Raw genomic sequence first — 17,555 nt, 5'->3', positions numbered from 1 at the left:
GTCATTACAGTAAAAATATTTTAGAAAATCTATGAAAAAGATTTACAATATATCTGTTTTAAAGTGAGAGAGCGGAACTGCCAAATATTATCCAGGGGATGTGCAAAAGTGTGGAAGTATTAATAAGCTATATGTTCAATGTGCAGAGATAAAAAGTCTGAAATATGTGCGTTAATGTAATTAACCTTTACACCCACCAGGGGGCGTTTTCAGGTTTTTCTCCATGCGATTCATTTCCATGTTAATTAATGTTTTTCACACTGTTGTTTTTAACGTGAGGCTTTCGCACCGTGAATAAAGGCGTCAACCACGTTGTGTGGAACGGGATGAGTCGAGGCTGAATTCATAAAACAACGCGGAGGCTTCGTGGTCTGAATCAAGACGACAAACTGTATTAGTCGTGGCAGAGCAGACCAGATTTGCTCCTGTCACAATAAAAGCCCTATCCGTGACAAAATACATTTACCTCACAACGTAATTCACAATACAGTGTTGTTGTATGGGAAGGTCATTTTAAGGGATGACTTGTATGGCAGTTTATTTTCATACTAACTATTTAAACTTTTAGGTAATAGGAAATAAAAAAAACTAAATAAAGAGAAGATCTGAAAGGAAACAAAGTGGAGCGATCCTTCTCTTTCATCGTCGCTTTGTGTAACACAAACAGACTCAACCAGACGTCTCGTCACTGGTCCTGAGCCAGCTGTGATCAAATAACTGGAAGTTAGAAGATCTCATCAATCCTCAGCTAATGGGCTGTGGAGGGTGCTTTAGAGACTCTTATCGCACCGGAGATGGAACTTGAGGGTTTCTGGGTTCATGCCCAGCCAGCCGAGGCTATTTGGCACCGTTTGCATCACCAGGAAGCCCCCCCACCCTCCCCTTCTAATGAAGGATCGTTTTTCACCACAACAGGCCTCAGAAATAGCTGTAAAAGTAGCCAGGACTGGCAGTGACTGATTCCCCTGTACCTGGATTTACCCAAAGATCTCCGTCTGATTCATGAAACTTTTAGCTTTCGGAGAGCTGCATGGCCTGAAGCCCAGGAGTGACTAACGTTTACTCTAATGCATTCTCCACCAGGTTTCAACCACAGATCAGTCACCTCTGAGCTGAGCTACCGATTCAATTTCAGAAATGAACACAGAGATTAAATGGCAGAGAGTAACAGAGAGGTAAAGTCAGAACTCCTGAAGATAAAGGACCAGCAGGTTACGCAAAGGTTAGAAGAAGTAAATGTGAAGCTGAAATAACTTTAAGATGAGCTCACCACGTACAATCAGGAGAGAGAGAGTCATTGTGTGGTGACTGGGACAGGATATTATCTGGAGGACATTAAATGGACATTTAATTGCAGGCAGGTTTGTCTTGTGTCTGTGTTAACCCTTTCATGTCCTCACTACGACAAAAACAATGGAAAGGAAATCAATGCATTTCTTTGCTCCTTGGGTCAATAAAAACATGTTTTTTCTCTTTTTTTGTTTTGATATAAACCTCTACAAACGATTGGGACGTCATGATGACAATCCATGCCAGTCCATAGTACGTCTCGGGCTTTTATTGTGAAAGGTAAGAACTGCCTTTGTCCAGGTTGAAAGGCCTAACAAAGTCCACCGTGTTTGTTCAGAATACGAAGCCTCTGAAGTGTTGTTTCTTATAAGAAAGCTCAGAAAAATATTGACCTCGTTCTGAAGAAATTTGGTCGCTTTTTCTAAACGTAATATTTGCATTCTGTGTAAAAATATCAATGTAAAATAATAAAATAAATATCACGACGTGTAAATGAATCACACACACACATACACAGTGTGAGAAGGTCGTCACTGCGTGAGGCTTTTAGCAGCAGGTGTCTGAATGTTTCCTCATTTAAATATGCGCTGAACAGAACGAGAGCACTGAGACCGTATCCGCTCGGCAGCAGAGTCAAGAATGAATTTCACCCTTTCTGGGTTCTTTGAGAATCAAATGTCTTATTTGTGCAGGTCTAGGTTCTATCGTTCCACTCAACGTATAAAGATATTTATTTATTTATTTTATAACTGCAGTCTTTAGTCCAGTAGATCGTCATGGCAACATAAATTGGAGCTGCAACCTGCAACGGTCTGGATGCCGACAGTGACTCAAGAATTACCATGTGATTAAAAGATTCTGTAATAATTAGATGAAATTGAGGAAATTGACTCCATTTCAGACAAAAAGCCCTTCAAAGTCAAAGTGCACGTGTTCCACTCCGTTGAGCTGCAGAGGTCAACATCTCGCACATGCTCAGACAAGTCCTCTGCTCTCCTCTCTGATCTCCTACCTCTTATCTACTAATGAATGTATGTAGAGGAGCGCGCAGTGAATCCCCTCATTAACACAATCACGCCACAATAGTAAACCGGTGACTGTGTGTGTGGGCAGCAGCAGCGCGGGCACAGGCTGGCGGGGAACATACGGTGGACAGCAGACGGGCGTACGGATGCAAATGCAAGGAAACGGGCAATCTGCCGACGGCTGCAATAAAAGGGGCGAGCAGACAGCGGGCAGGCTGCAGAGTTGATGCTGCAGACACACACATAAACACGGAGACTGGACGGACGTAATGCAGCACATCCATGACGCCTCCCGGTGCTTTGAATTGTGGGAGAAAACGCAACTAAACATAATTACTAGACGGAGATCTAGTTGCACGCTCATGTGTGGGTCAATGAGGAAATGGAAAACAGCCTTGGTTCTTTTCAGTGCTGTTGATGACCATAATGCATCTGGAGGACACACAACGTAAGATGTAGACTGTGTGTTCGCCCTCTGTTTAATAAAGATGTCCTGCAGGGATGACGTAATTCAATCAGCATTGCCCTGGTTCCCTCCACATAACAGGATTTTCCATTGTATTTGTCAAACAAATGTTTATGATACTTGCAAATGGACACCAATTTTATGATGTTTGAAGTGTAAAGTAAAAAGCTACCATTTGTCTATAAATGAACTCCACCACGGTCACATGACTTCACGTCTCCTCCACTAAGCTACAGGAGGACTAGTGTTCTAGTGAGGACGTTTAGTCATTTACACTCTTTTTTATGACACGTAAAATATTCAAATTTCACCAGAGGGGCGTTTACTGACCTGTTGTATAACGTAGAAAAAGCTTGTGTTGAACACAGACCTGATTTCAGACATCGAACCAGACACACACATTCAGGAAACACTTTGAATTTGAGACGAGGGAAACCTGAAGTGCCGGACTTATTGCTGCTTTGGGACTCATTCCTGCAACAGCAACAGAAAAACAAGACGTCATATCCCTGTGGAACACAAGGATTTAACTACCTGCTTGGGAAAAACACCATAGGCCCTACTGAAGTGCCCTTTAGCAACACAATGAATCTCCACAGATTGCAGCGACCCTGACCTCCTATGCGTACCTTCAGAGTGAGATTTTAAAGGCAATGACAAACGTGTGGTGGATTCAATAAACCACGGGAGCGAGTGGGGTTCACGGCGAAGTTGGGTCAGGACCTGCAGTAAAAACTGGAGTCGAGCGGCCGCTATAAAACTCTGCCAGCACACACACACACACAGACATACAGTACATACATGCACACATGCTAGTAAAGCAGGTTGATGGGCATCAAACACAAATGGTTCACAGGCTTTTATGATCTGAGAAATAAACTTGCTCCCTTGGATTTGACACAAGCTCACAGACGCTATGAAACACCATTAAACTTGACGTTTACTGTGTCAGACTGGATGGAGAATGACTTCACGGCTAATCAACATGGACTGAAGGGAGTTTCTGTCGGAACGGAATCACTTCCATTACAACTAATTTGCCGATCCACAAAGTTGTTTTTTGGGACATTGTTTATTTTCTTTTTAATATAAATGCATTAACATGTGGAGACCAATACAACCCAACTAAACTGTCTAAACTTTATAAAGAACAATTGCAACGTGGAATAACGATTTTTGCATTCAGGCAGAGTGACGAATTACCACGAGCGCCGTGCACAACAAGTGATGTAGTATATGGAGTGACCGTTACTGAAAGTTATGAGGTTTAACAACAAGTATAACAACTTGTTATTGGGTGGGAGGGGGAGGTGGTGGACGGGTCAAACAAACACAGGACTTTCACCCAGGAGACAGCTATTCATGTCCTCTTCGAAACCAAACGTAATCACTGATTTTACGCTTGTTTCGTAACACAAGAAAGTCCACTGAGGACTTGTTGTTAATTGAAGCTAGTTATCGCTGTTGCGTTACATTGTTGCAGGATGTTATGTCAGGATGTTACGTCACGTTGTTAAGTTACTTTTTTAAAGTTTCATAGTTAAGTTACGTAGTTAAGTTATGTTGTGAAGTTATGCTGTTACATTATGTTTTCGCATTCTGTTGTCGCGTTACGTTGTTGTGTTGTGTTACAATGTAACTTTGTTACGTTACTTTGTTAAGTCATGTTGTTGCGTTACGTTGTTACGTAGGTTGGCTGTTGCAAGGCATATGGAGCAGGTCATGGATCATAAGGTTGGCAGTTCGTTCACTGACTCCTGCTGCGCACGTCAGGGCGACTGTGGATCAGCGGTAGAGCAGAGTCGTCCTTCAATCAGAGGATCGGTGGTTTCGAATCCCTGGCTCCGCTAGTCCATGTCGATGTGTCCTGTTCCTGCGATGTGTGAATGGGAATGAATCATTAGTTTGATGGTGACACCTTGTATGGTAGCCCCTGCCATCAGTGTATGAATGTGTGTGAATGGGTTAATGATGATATGCAGTACGTACATTTACCAAAGTGTCCTTGTGTCCTCGTCCTTAAAGTAGTCAGGAGAAGCTATGATTGCAACACACACAGAGAGAGAGCGCCTTCATTCTCTTACTCTATTTACATGGAAAATAGTTGTTTGCTGCTTTATTAATGTTCTGAATATCGTACAGAGAACCGTTAACAGTGTGGCTAATATCAAACACTGCTTTTCTCACTTGCATAATTCTGTAATTCTACTATATCCTCAGGACATCATCCTCTTCCGTGATGCCAATCATGTTAACAAGCACTAAAAAAGACCTGACAATGGCTGAAACATCCAGCCTCCAGTATCAGTGGTAAACATTGTATGAATAGTTTGTTCTTATTATTTTTGTTCGCTGTCTCCAAACTTAAAGGTTAAAGCAACTACATTTGAATAAAACCACGTTCATAAAATGTTAAACCACAGATAAAGTTCTTTGAATAGAGTTTGTATTTGGGAATGGTATTAAAAAGTAGTTTTTTCATCCACCGGGATTTTTTGCCCCTCGCCACAACAGATGCTACTGATTTGTATGATATCTTACGAAAACTAATTTTTCATTTTTTGTGATTACTTGGTTAGATTTTGGAGAAGATCGGCATTCAGAGCATTAACATAGCAGCAAGTGTCTTAAAGCTGCATTCTCTCTAGTGTCCACCAGGGGGCGACTCCTCTGGTTGTATAGAAGTCTATGAGAAAATGACTCTACTTCTCTCTTGATTTATTACCTCAGTAAACATTGTAAACATGAGTTTATGGTCTCAATCTCTAGTTTCAAGTCTTCTTCAATACAGCATGATGTTCATTTAGGACATTATGGTCCATTTAGAGTCACACAGACCATAAAGCAGGGGATGCTTTAGGGCGGGGCTACTGTGATTAACAGGTCTCTACCAGAGACGTATATATGTTCCCCCACAGGTAAACACTCTTAGGTCTGTTGCAGTTGTGACACCTTAAAGTAAATAAGTTACAAAAAGGTAAAATATCGGGACTCAAACATTGGTCTGCTGGGTGAAAGAGTTTATTTGAGCCGCTCCATCGTTATCTCCTTATGTTTCGTCACCTGACTTCCTAAGAAGCCGCCCTGCACGTCCTGGCTCACAGCGATTGACTCAACTCGACGTTTACAGCTGAAAATGTGGATGGTTTAAATGTATATCTTTAAAAAACATGTGATTACATCAAGAAAGGTCTTTTTTTATCATTTAGATGCAGCTCTTTGAAAGGTCCGGTGATATAAATTATTTTTTTTCTATTTCGTACTATTTTCTGGTGGATTGTATGACTTCTGCTGACAGTGATCTTATTTCTCCACGGATATTGATAACGTTTCATCCTATTCCAGATGAAACCTCATCTCTGGATAGGGTTAAAGTATTTGTGTAACATAATTTCAAATATGTAACTTAATTTCATATTTATAACTTTTATTTCTCTTTAAAAGTGGCCTCAGCTGTTTGGAATCACATGTATTTGACAGTAAAAACACAGATTGGCTGAATATCCGTAGTGTGTTTAAATATGCAGCTTGTGGGGGGATTTCTTTGTAGATCGCTCTGAGGAGCTTTTATCACAAAACAATATTGGTTCTGTCCATAAATCTGCCGGCTGTACTTTTCACGTGGAACGAATGCAACAAGATTAAACTGGTCACACAGATGATCTTCAAAGGGAAGCGTTGTCGTTACTGAGCAGGTCGCAGTGGATCTGCAGCCGGACGTCGCCACGTTCTGCTTGTCCAGCTTCTGAAAAATATATCTGAGAACAAAGAAAAATCGGCCCCTTTTTCTCCTCCTTTTCTTTCTCCGTCACTCGTTCAGACATCAAAGCAGCGAAACAAAAAGAGAGCTGGACACACGAGTCGGAATCGGAGCCGATGTGTCGGTCCCGGGTCGAACTCACGACTAATTAGTTAATTACCTTCTGCTGCAGAGAGCCGGCGGCTCAGAGCAGGTTTATCTTTCATGTCATTCAGCAGAGATTGGGAGTGAAATTGCTCTGTTGTTCTCATTAATGCTCCTTTATACGACACTCAGAGCTGACTGACTTTTAGGGGGAAATGAGGGTGGAGTTTCCTCAATATGAATGCTGGGAGTTATCCAGATTATCTTGTCCATGATTTTACTTTTTCTTTTATATATATATATATATATATGTTTATTTGTAAATTCTGTGTATGTACGTGGAGAGCAACGAAAAAACGGAGTCAAATTCCTTGTATGCGGTACGCACGCATGGCCAATAAAGCTGATTCGGATTGTGATCAGGAGAGCATTTAGAAGAGAGCGTCTTCTGCGTTGGCCAATCCAATTCCATGTTTTTTATTGTGATAATGTACTGATGCTGAATACGGTATTCTGTAAAGCACTAATTGTGTGTTTTGATGAATATTCAAAGACAAACAATTCCTTTGTAACACATTGTATCTACAAAAAAACCACATAAAGACGGGTCCCCATCTTCACCCCGTGTCCTATAACATCAAAGTAATACAAAATAAAGTATATCAAATGAATAGCCTGTCACAGAACGATCAGTAGGGAAGTAGAACACACAGCAGTTTTTTCTTACTAAAGACAAAATCCAAAATAAGTATTGAAATCAAAACTCAGGCTTTCTATGATATCCTACGACAAGTTACGTCTCATCTTCCGTTCGTTTTCCTGCAAAACTTGTCAATTTCCTCTCGTTACATGCATACGGTAAACTTCCGTCCTCACAGCAACTCAGTTAGGTTTAGGCAACTAAACTACTGAAAAGATTGTCATTTGGGTTAAAATAACTAATGAAGTGCCGTCACTGAAGTACACAAGTTACATCACAAATAAAACATTGACTTGTGTCACACGGAGATCGAACAGCGGTCTGTGTGTGATTTTGCTGTCTTTATACTTCCTAGCTCAAGATCACGTGGATAAAATACATCTTTTTTACGGATATCTACGAATTAGGAAAGTTGGATGAGAGCAGCCTGAACCACCACATCAACACTGTTCCTCTTTATTCACTGTAACGATTATTAAAATACATGCAGTACACCTTCAGTAGCTAGCGTAGCATAGAAGTGCTAATGCTACTTAACAATGTGCTAATGTGCTCTGCTAATGTTAGCCTCACAGCTTTTTATATAAATAAACGTAACATTTTAGAAACGTATATCTCCAAATCCACTAAACCAGCCTGAACATGAAGAACTTCTGAATCCATTCATGAGAGTCTGTGGAGGAGAAACGGATAACCAATGCTACACTATGATTGGCCACTCTGCGTCCCAGGGGAGGGGCTTAGTGAAGGCTCACTTACCAGACTAACCCATTAGACTTAGCGTTGAGAGCTAATAAATAAAATCACCTCAGCCTTTAAAGAACTGGGCCTCCGGCTGTGGAGCTGCTTTAAATGTTATTAATGCTCCAGCGTTTAGGATGATTGGTGGCCGTGTTCGGCCGAAGGAGTTATTAAATCTATAATAAAGTTGCGTTCATAATGAGCTCTCTCAGCTTCTGAAAAATAAATAAATAACGTCACAAGGAGAGGGGGAGGGGCATCAGCAGCACACTGACTTCTGCTTTGCCATCTGACCTTCTACACGTCTTTATTCCACTCTAATCTCTTCATTTAACCTTTATTAGCTGCAGCTGTGATTTTAGAAGCTGTTTGCTCCTCACTTGCTGCTCAGGAGATTTACAATCTGCTCGCTTAAAGAAGGAGTCTGTGGGGAACAACTCAGATTCTCTTCTCTCTAATCTGAGCGGCTGCTGCTCTTCCGGTTTTTATTTAACAGGTTGGAGTTCAAGAGAGGATCATGTGTTGTGAAACACATCCGCACCACACGTCTAATTAACCACAGCAGCAGAGTTTAAATCATTGGAAAATATTCAAATGAATGTGGCTGTAGAGTGAAGCAAAACAAATCAGAAACGCAACAGAACTAGTGTTCGGTAAAACATCATGATTTGAGTTATATTAAAATTAATATCATTAAGTTAGGGACGTAAATTAAACTAAGAGAACGGTGACGGATGTCTGATTTTGATAAGATTTTTAAATAAAAACTAAATGACTGTTTCATGATATTCTCCTGATGCCCTCACAGATTATTCAACATGAAATGTGTCAACTTCACTATAGCTGATAAAAACCGTGTTCCTCCTCCTTTTGAATCATTTTCTGATATTAACATTTATTTGGTGTTGAATTTAGACTGAATCATGTTTTGGAAATGTGTGGAACAAATCATGAAGCTAAAACCCCTGAGTGCAGAACCTGAAGTGATCAGTAGAGGGCAGTGATGTTCTACACACTCACTCTCTCTCCCTGTCTCTCTCATTCTCTCTCTCTCTCACTCTCTTATCTGTGTATGACTGTGTGTGTGTGTGTGTGTGTGTGTGTGTGTGTTGAGCTGACAGTCTGACCCCCATCAGTGGATCTCCTCCTGCAGTGTTCAGTAACCTTGACGTGTCCAGACCCCTCCTGAACATCTAAATCCGACAGAACCACACCCACCCACCCACACACACACACACATCCAGAACAACAAGTACAAGCTGAGTGGTGTGTCTCCACCCTCCTGCACAAACTGGTCTCCTTAAATTTAAATACATTCCAGAACAACGAAACAGTTTCAATTGTGTTTGAGTGACACATTTTTCTGCTGGTTTGTTTTGATGAATCCAAAACACGTTTCTAATCAAATTCAGTAGAAGTCTGCGTAGAGACGAGGTCGAGTCCCTCCTGAAACCAAGAGTTAACAGTCACTACGTTGACATGCACACTATATTCCACTATTATTCAGAATATGACAATATTACAAATTTGATACCATTTGGATGTTCTGCCTTATTTTGAATTGTTTGATATGTTTAATATTCAGGTTTTTGGAGCATTTTGTTGGACATAATATATATATTATATTATATACAGTATATATATATATATATATATATATATATATATAATATACACGGCTTATATGAGACAATATGAGTCTTAATACGGCACTTTGAGACTCACGGCCTCCTTCCTGTTTACCAGTGCGTTGAAGACAAAGTAACTAGCCAGTAGTTTGTAAAGCTGGAGAAGAGATGAATGTCCAAAAGAAAAGGAGGAGAAACACTCCTACTTTGAAACATCATGAAGGACTTAGATATCAACAGTTTTTGGGATATGAACAAATATCTCAACGTTGACTTCTTCAAGACAGTGTTTGAAGGAATGAAAGACAAGAACATTTCTGGGGGGAAATAAAACATATTTGACGCTAAGAAGCAAAATGACACAAACGGCTCCTGATGTTCCACTTTTCCATATTTAGACGTGATAAACGACGTGTTAGGGCACCGACCCGCCAAACAGAAAAGAACGGCGTCGACGTGGATTCATGTCATTCATGGCTTTTATGTATTTTAGAATATGGTGCATGTAAACAGGAATATTAGTGGAATATTCACTTTCATTATCCATGAAAACAGATTATTAGGAATATTGTCTTTTTCAGAATAAGGGCAGAATATTGAATATTTGGTGCATTTAAAAACGTAGTCACTGTCGTAAACATAACCAGGTAGTTTTGTTGCTTTTTTGTTTCAATTTACAAAATCAACCACGTGTTTTAAACGGTGACAAAATGAATTCAGAATTGAGTTTAGCTGTAAGGGAAAGTGATTTCGTAAGAGAAAGATGACTGCCACGGAAACTGGAATACAAACAAATACCTTGCTGGTCTTGTCTAGTGGACTGGCTGTTGAGAAGCAAAACCAAAACTTGTGTTTTCTTCGTGTAAAACTGGTTATTCTCCTGATAACTGGTCACCCTGAGGTCCAGCAGCTGTAACGTCGACCTCGTCTCAGAAAAACAAAGTTTCTTTTCTGAGACGACAGCAGGGTTTCCCAGCCTGATGTAAACTCTAATATCCTGTCCAGTCCGAGCAGCGGAGCAGGTGAAGCGGAGTAAACCATCGGAGGAGATAACAGAGACAGATAGACAGACAGAGAGAAAGAGACAGAGAGAAAGAGACAGAGAGAGAGAGAGAGGGACAGATCAGATCTGAGCTCTCGTTGGTTCACAGTGTGTTTGAACGTTTTGTTTCTAGTTGTCAGACATGTTGGTCTGTGTTGTTCCGGCTGCTGGACCACCAACAACACAACTCATTAGAAATAATCTTCTCTAAAAAAGAAGGAGGAAGCTGTGTGTGTGTGTTCTTGTACTTGCTGCATAGTGAGGACCGTACAACATTCCAGGTCCTCACTTCTTCAAAGGCCTGTTTGAGGGTTCAGACTTGGTTTTCAGGTTCAGGTTAGAATTAAGTTTAGGTTAGGGTAAGGGTTGGGGTCATGCTTTTATTTGTGATGGTTTCGGTTAGAGCGATGTATTCTTGACAAATACCCTAAGGGGCACATGGGGAGAATTTTCAAAAAAAGGTCTGAGTTTCTTTAAAAATCATTGATGGTTCAAATCACAATATACAAGTTAAAGAAAATCCAGGAAAAGAAAATTAAAAAGACAAAAAGTTTAAAAAAATTAGAATTTAGAAAAAAATATTTTATACACCTCCCCTCCAAAAAATGTGACGGATGGTCATTACAGGTAAAGTATAATACTACACAGCTGATAGCACTTTCATTTAACTTTGTGTGTTTGTTATGTCTGTTTTATTTTATTATACATTTATTCTTTCATGGTATTTCTTTTTACTTTCAGACGAGAGAGCACTTTTTAACCAAGCACTTAACCTCTTGTGTTTTGTATATATTTTATACTATTCTTGTGTTTTTTTAATATACTTTTTTTTTTAACATCAGTGTATTGTGTGTTAGAATTAAGTTTATGTTAGGGTAATGGTTGGGGTCATGTCTTTACTTATGAGGGTTTAGGGGCTAGGAATGCATTATACAAGGGTCCTCACAAAGATAGAAGTACAGGAATGTGTGTGTTTGTGTGTCCGTACAGTATTTTTGCCGTTTCCAAACCACATAATCAAAAGTCCTCATTGATTTAAATAAATTATGATCTTAACCGGCTAGCACCCCCCCGCCGGCTCTGCCCACATCTCCCTTAAGAACCAAACTCTCCTCTCTTTGGTGACAGAAAAACATCAAAGCCGGCGGTTTGATGATTTTCGCCCTTTTCTCTTAAATCGGCAGCGACAGAAGCGAAGACCTAAAAGACCCCCAAGCTGTTGGCACGGTAACCGACGGGCAAAGCAAACGTAGGAGAAGACGGCGAGATGAAGACCTCCTACTGCCAAGTGAAGAAGAACTTTAAAAAGCTGCAGGTTTAGCTGGTTTTCACACTCGAACAAGAGTAAAAAGAATGTGCAAGTGAAGATAAAGATGGAAAGATCAAGGTGGCCGAGGCGAGAGTGGAGAGTGGAAATCAGCTTTTTCTAGGAATGAAGAACACGAACTAAGCTCTTTCAGAGACGTCAAAGAGGAGTAATAATAAAAACACACTTAGGTGAACATCTAAACACCCGACAGAACCACACACACACACACACCCGAGTACAAGCTGAGTGGTGTGTCTCCACCCTCCTGCACAAACTGGTTTCCTTAAAATAAAAATATATTCCAGAACAACGAAGCAGTTTCAATTGTGTTTGAGTGACACATTTTTCTTTCCGGTTTGTTTTGACGAATCAAAAAACACGTTTCTAAACAGGTTTAGGGTTTAGGGTTGAGCTGAAACAAGGTGGAAATAATTACCAGTGTGAACATGTTTTATAAGCAGAGGCTTCTCAGCTGTCTGCTGCTGGTTGATGGACATGAACAGCCTCTAATGTACAAACAGGGAGAGGATGTTACATTTTGATCTTAAACCTCTAAAAGCTATTGGAAGAGCAGCCAAGTCTCTCTCTCTCTCTCTCTCTTTGTTCCGTGTGTGTGATGTTTTGATCAAAACAAATGTTGCCAAAGCATTTACTGTACATAAACAGCCACGTAAATATGCAAATATATGCTTAAATGGCTGCAGTTCAGTGTGGCAAACCTTGAACCCTTTAGAATCTGCACAACGTATGAAATCATGTCTTTGGACTGTCATATTGGGAAAAGAACAACCTTAATTAGGGTCTGTGTCTAGCGCTTCATCACAGCATTTTATGTTTCTATGTCACTGTTTTTGTTTGTCATGATCATATGATTTTCCTGCAGATTTATTTTTTTCTCTCTTACAATATTACGTTCCCATACAAACTGCTCTCTCAATTAAGTTGCAAAAGAAATTTATTTTCTCCTGGGTTGCGGTTAAACGTTGTAAATTGAAACAAAACAAAACAACATGGTTTGGCTTAAAAAAACAAAAATGAAAAAAAAAATCCACTGCTTGTTTAGGGTTAAGGCAACAACACTCAACACGGGACATGAACAGCAGTCTCCTGGGTGAAAGTCCTGTGTTCTTCCTTTAGCGGACTCATTTGAAACTCATTTGTGAAATGTCAAAATTAAACATTGTCCACGACAAAATACGTCTCCCTTGAAACATAATTCACAATACAGTTTCTTTGGATGAGAATTACATTTTTCAGGAGACAGGGCTGAAGATGAATTCATATTTTTATGCCACAGCGCTGCTCTGTTCAGTCATTTCTTGTGTTTACAGTCACTAACCTCTCCTAGTTGTCCTCGGTGTCACCTGTTCCTCATTCCCTCGTTACCTCCCCGATAGAGTCCAGTGATCTCAGTCTTTCCCTCGCTGACTGATGACCTGAAAACCACTGATTGCTTGAAGTCTTGATCCTGATATTAGAAAAAGAAATATAAAAAACGGTCGATAACTTGAATGACTAACGACTAACGTGACAAATTGTCAACTTTACTTTTAGTTTTGCACAAGACCATAGAATTTATCTGCAGATTTTCTTTTTTCAACTCTTTTCCTCTGACAAAATAACGTCCCCCGTTAAAAACGGCAAACTCCTGGCTCACAGTAAAAGTTTCACCACATTTAAATACAGATAACAGATTTCAAAACAAAACAGCGAGAACTTAAAGCAACATGAAACAATTCACGTAAAAGACACAGAGCTGAAGATGAATTCATATTTTGGTGCCACAACGCTGCTCTGTTCAGTCATTTCTGCTTGTTTTAGATTAAGATTTTCTGAGAAAAGGGCTTTTCAGTGGGAAACATCCAGAGGTCCAGCTGTGAACTTTTACAATGAAAAAATATTCATAGATTTTAAATTATTTTAATTAGGAAGGAGCAAATGCAATTTAAAAAACGGGGCTCATTTTGATAAAAAATATCTCTAAATATTTAGAATTTGCATCGAAATGAAATGTTTACTTTACAAATGCAGCTTCTGGGAATCCATTTCTCATGTTCTCCAAGTCTTTTTGACTTGATCACCGTACCAACAGACATGTATGACATTTAAATATGCATCTGTGGAGCTGCTGTCAAACCTTTGCCTCTATTACCTCAACGAAACAAAAACACTACAAAGAGACTCAAAATGACCTCAAAGAAACAATTAATTAATCCAAGAAACACTCTGCATTACTGAATTAAACGTAAACTTCCATTTGTGGTCGTTTTATATGCAAGTTGTAAACATTCCTTCCTTTGCATCGACCATACCAAGATCTATATTCTATTCATTAAATACATGTTTTGTAGCAGTTCTATATTGATTAGAATATTGTAAACACCACTCACTAATCGTCTCTTTTTATCCTTTTTTTATTAGAATGTTTCCGTTCAGTTGAAACTCTTTCCTGTAATTGCCCTCAGTGTCACCTGACCTCCCCCCCCCCCACAGCACACCTGTTCTTCAGTCCCTCGTTAGCTCCCCACATAGTCCAGTGATCTCAGTCTTGTCCTCGCTGCCTGATTACCTATAAACCACTGATTGCTTTCATCTGCTCTGCCTCTGAGTCCTCGTCTCTGTCTGAGAAACTGCTAAATGACATCAACCTCCATTGTGTTGAGATGAAGTCTAGATCCTGTTTTTAGCAGAAGAAAACTAAAATGTTTTGCAGTTCACGTTTCAAGAAAATCAGCAGAATGTAACTGTGAATGCAAACAGAAAAAGAGCAGTTAATGTGGATTTTCCCACATGTGAAATATTATTTTTCACACATTAAATGTAATTAAACCAAGTGTGAGTTTATTTCATGTGACCTGGTGTTTTAGAGGTTATAAGAGTTTAAATAACTTTTTTATTTATTTTTGAAGGAAATGACGAGACAGCTAAATCTGTAAAAATAAACTCGCTTTCAGTCAATTCACAATATCAGCTCAAACACTGATGAGGAATTAGACTGATGGTCATTTAATAAATAACTTTAGTTTCAAACACCTCTTCACTTGTTCTCGAGTTCTCATTGAATGTGAATCTACTGCATCGTGGTGATTCTGTAATCCCACTCGGACAACCAGGAACAAGACAAAAATCCCTTACAGGGGACTAAATATGGGAACCGTATTTTTCCGTTTTGGTTGCCAGCCTGGCAATAACTTTCAAAAGTTAGAGTTGAGTCCTGGACTTTGTTACAAACAAGCAAACTTGAAAAAGGAAGTGATGCTTTGTTGATGTTAGTTGATATGTTTTGACTTTATTTTATCAATCAATCAAACTTCACCTCTTTCTGCTCCGGTCCGAACGTTTGAAATATGAGTTTGGAGATTAGACAAATCTCCTCTGGTTTCATAAAGAAACGATGTCAAGGTCATTTCCTTGGTGTCAGGGACATGTGTCTGAACATGGCGTCACATTGTTTCGGGAACCAGTCTCAGTGCGTTAAACCTGATGACTCACTTTAACCACAACATACCGACTCCACAGTTTCTCACACGCTGTTCCTTTCAGGCTCTTGACAACCAGCTCAGCAACTGAAGACGACAAGTTCACGAAGACGTCTCCACCCAATGTTTAATTCTGGAGACTGACCTTCCCTTCCCTGCAGCGATTTGCATATTACAACCATGCCATGAATGTTAGTCATTGGTGACAATTGAACAAATGCTTTCTGTAGCTGAACCAACTGAATATGTGTCCTTCTCTTCTCTAACTCAAATTCTGAACCTGTGACCTCGGTCCTTCTAAACCCACTGTATTTATAATACATCTCAAATATATGGCATCAAAAATATCTCAATGTGACTTGAGAAACAGATTTCACTAAACTCTACTTTCTATGGTTAAAATGAATCTGAACTTGATTGTTTACATTTCTGAATTTGCTCTGTGACTCCAGTGGAAGTTTGCCCAATAAAATGTTCTTCTGGCAAAACAATATATAGAATTATAATACATTTTAAAAAGTAGACTTGATTATGAACATAAAAAAACATGAATTTCATAAACGTGTTGTAATAGTGAAGTGATGACAGCTGTTCAGTATAAGTCCCAAAATGTAGTGGAGAGGGAGGTCTAGCATCATATTGAGGCGTCACATATCTTTGTAACAGTTCAACTGAAACAATCACTGGAGCAAATCCAAACCATGTCAAGGAGCTCATTGTGTTCCTTACAGGTATGATAGACGTCAGCATGTTAGTCACTGACTTGTTTACTGTCTGCATTTGAAGACTTCCCTTACACCTGAGCGACACACGTCAGAGCTCGGTGTGTTTTTTCTTTCAGAGGGACTTTTTTTTTACCTCCAACTGTTCCAGTGTCAAAATGACCTCAAGGGACATGACTACAAAGAGACTCAAAATGACCTCAAATAAACAAAAACATTACAAAGACTCAAAACGACCTCAAAGAAACAAAAACATTACAAAGACTCAAAATGACCTCAAAGAAACACAAACATTACAAAGATTCAAAACGACCTCAAAGAAACAAAAACATTACAAAGACTCAAAACGACCTCAAAGAAACAAAAACATTACAAAGACTCAAAACGACCTCAAAGAAACAAAAACATTACAAAGACTCAAAATGACCTCAAAGAAACAAAAACATTACAAAGACTCAAAACGACCTCAAAGAAACAAAAACATTACAAAGTCTCAAAATGACCTCAAAGAAACAAACACTACAAAGAGACACAAAACGGCTACAAAAAGAGGCCAAACAACTGTAAAGTCTGTGACTTGCTCCTGTGTTGGTGAGTCAATGGGGCTTTTAGCATGACAAGGAGCTCATTGTCTCAAAATCCACAAATGTTTTGTTAGGACCGCATCTTTTGAACACAGAGAGAAATCACCCCCCTTCCTGCAGCCATGTGCTCTCAATCGCCTCCAAAACACAGCAGGTTTAAGTCAAAATCTTAATGGATTTATTATCCAAGAAGCATAAAAACAGTTACAAACCGAATCACACTATTAATAACAAAACAAACATATAAGTTCCATGAAATGTGAGATCCAATCCGAGCGGGATTTCAGATCTTCTGAAAATTCAGATCTTCAGAAGATCTGAAATCCCCCCGAGTTTCAAACCCTTTTGTCGCCTCAAACTTACATTTTTCAGCTGATTGATTGGCTGAAGTCCAACAAGCCCCTCCTTGGCTCTTGACCTATTGACACATCTAACACCTCACCCACCCACTTTCCTCCAACCCCCGCTCCAGCACATTCCTCAACCCCCACTCTTACACTCTTTGTGGCACCTTTAAATATTCTTCCATCCATTTTATACCAATTATCTCCATTTGAATGTTGTCAAATAAAACACAGAAGAAATCATCTTCATACTTGTTACGTAACATTACGTGAAAACCCCACGAAGGGCGGTTGTTCTTTATTTAAGCCGGTAACGTTACGGTGTTGCGTTACAATGTTGCGTTACAATGAAGAACAGCAGTAAGAACAAAGTTAAATGTC

Source organism: Anarrhichthys ocellatus, unplaced genomic scaffold, assembly GCF_004355925.1.
Source record: "Anarrhichthys ocellatus isolate YVR2014 unplaced genomic scaffold, GSC_Weel_1.0 scaffold191, whole genome shotgun sequence".
Lineage (NCBI taxonomy): Eukaryota > Metazoa > Chordata > Actinopteri > Perciformes > Anarhichadidae > Anarrhichthys > Anarrhichthys ocellatus.
The sequence above is the reverse complement of the archived record's forward strand: the minus strand, read 5'-3'. Positions refer to the sequence as shown.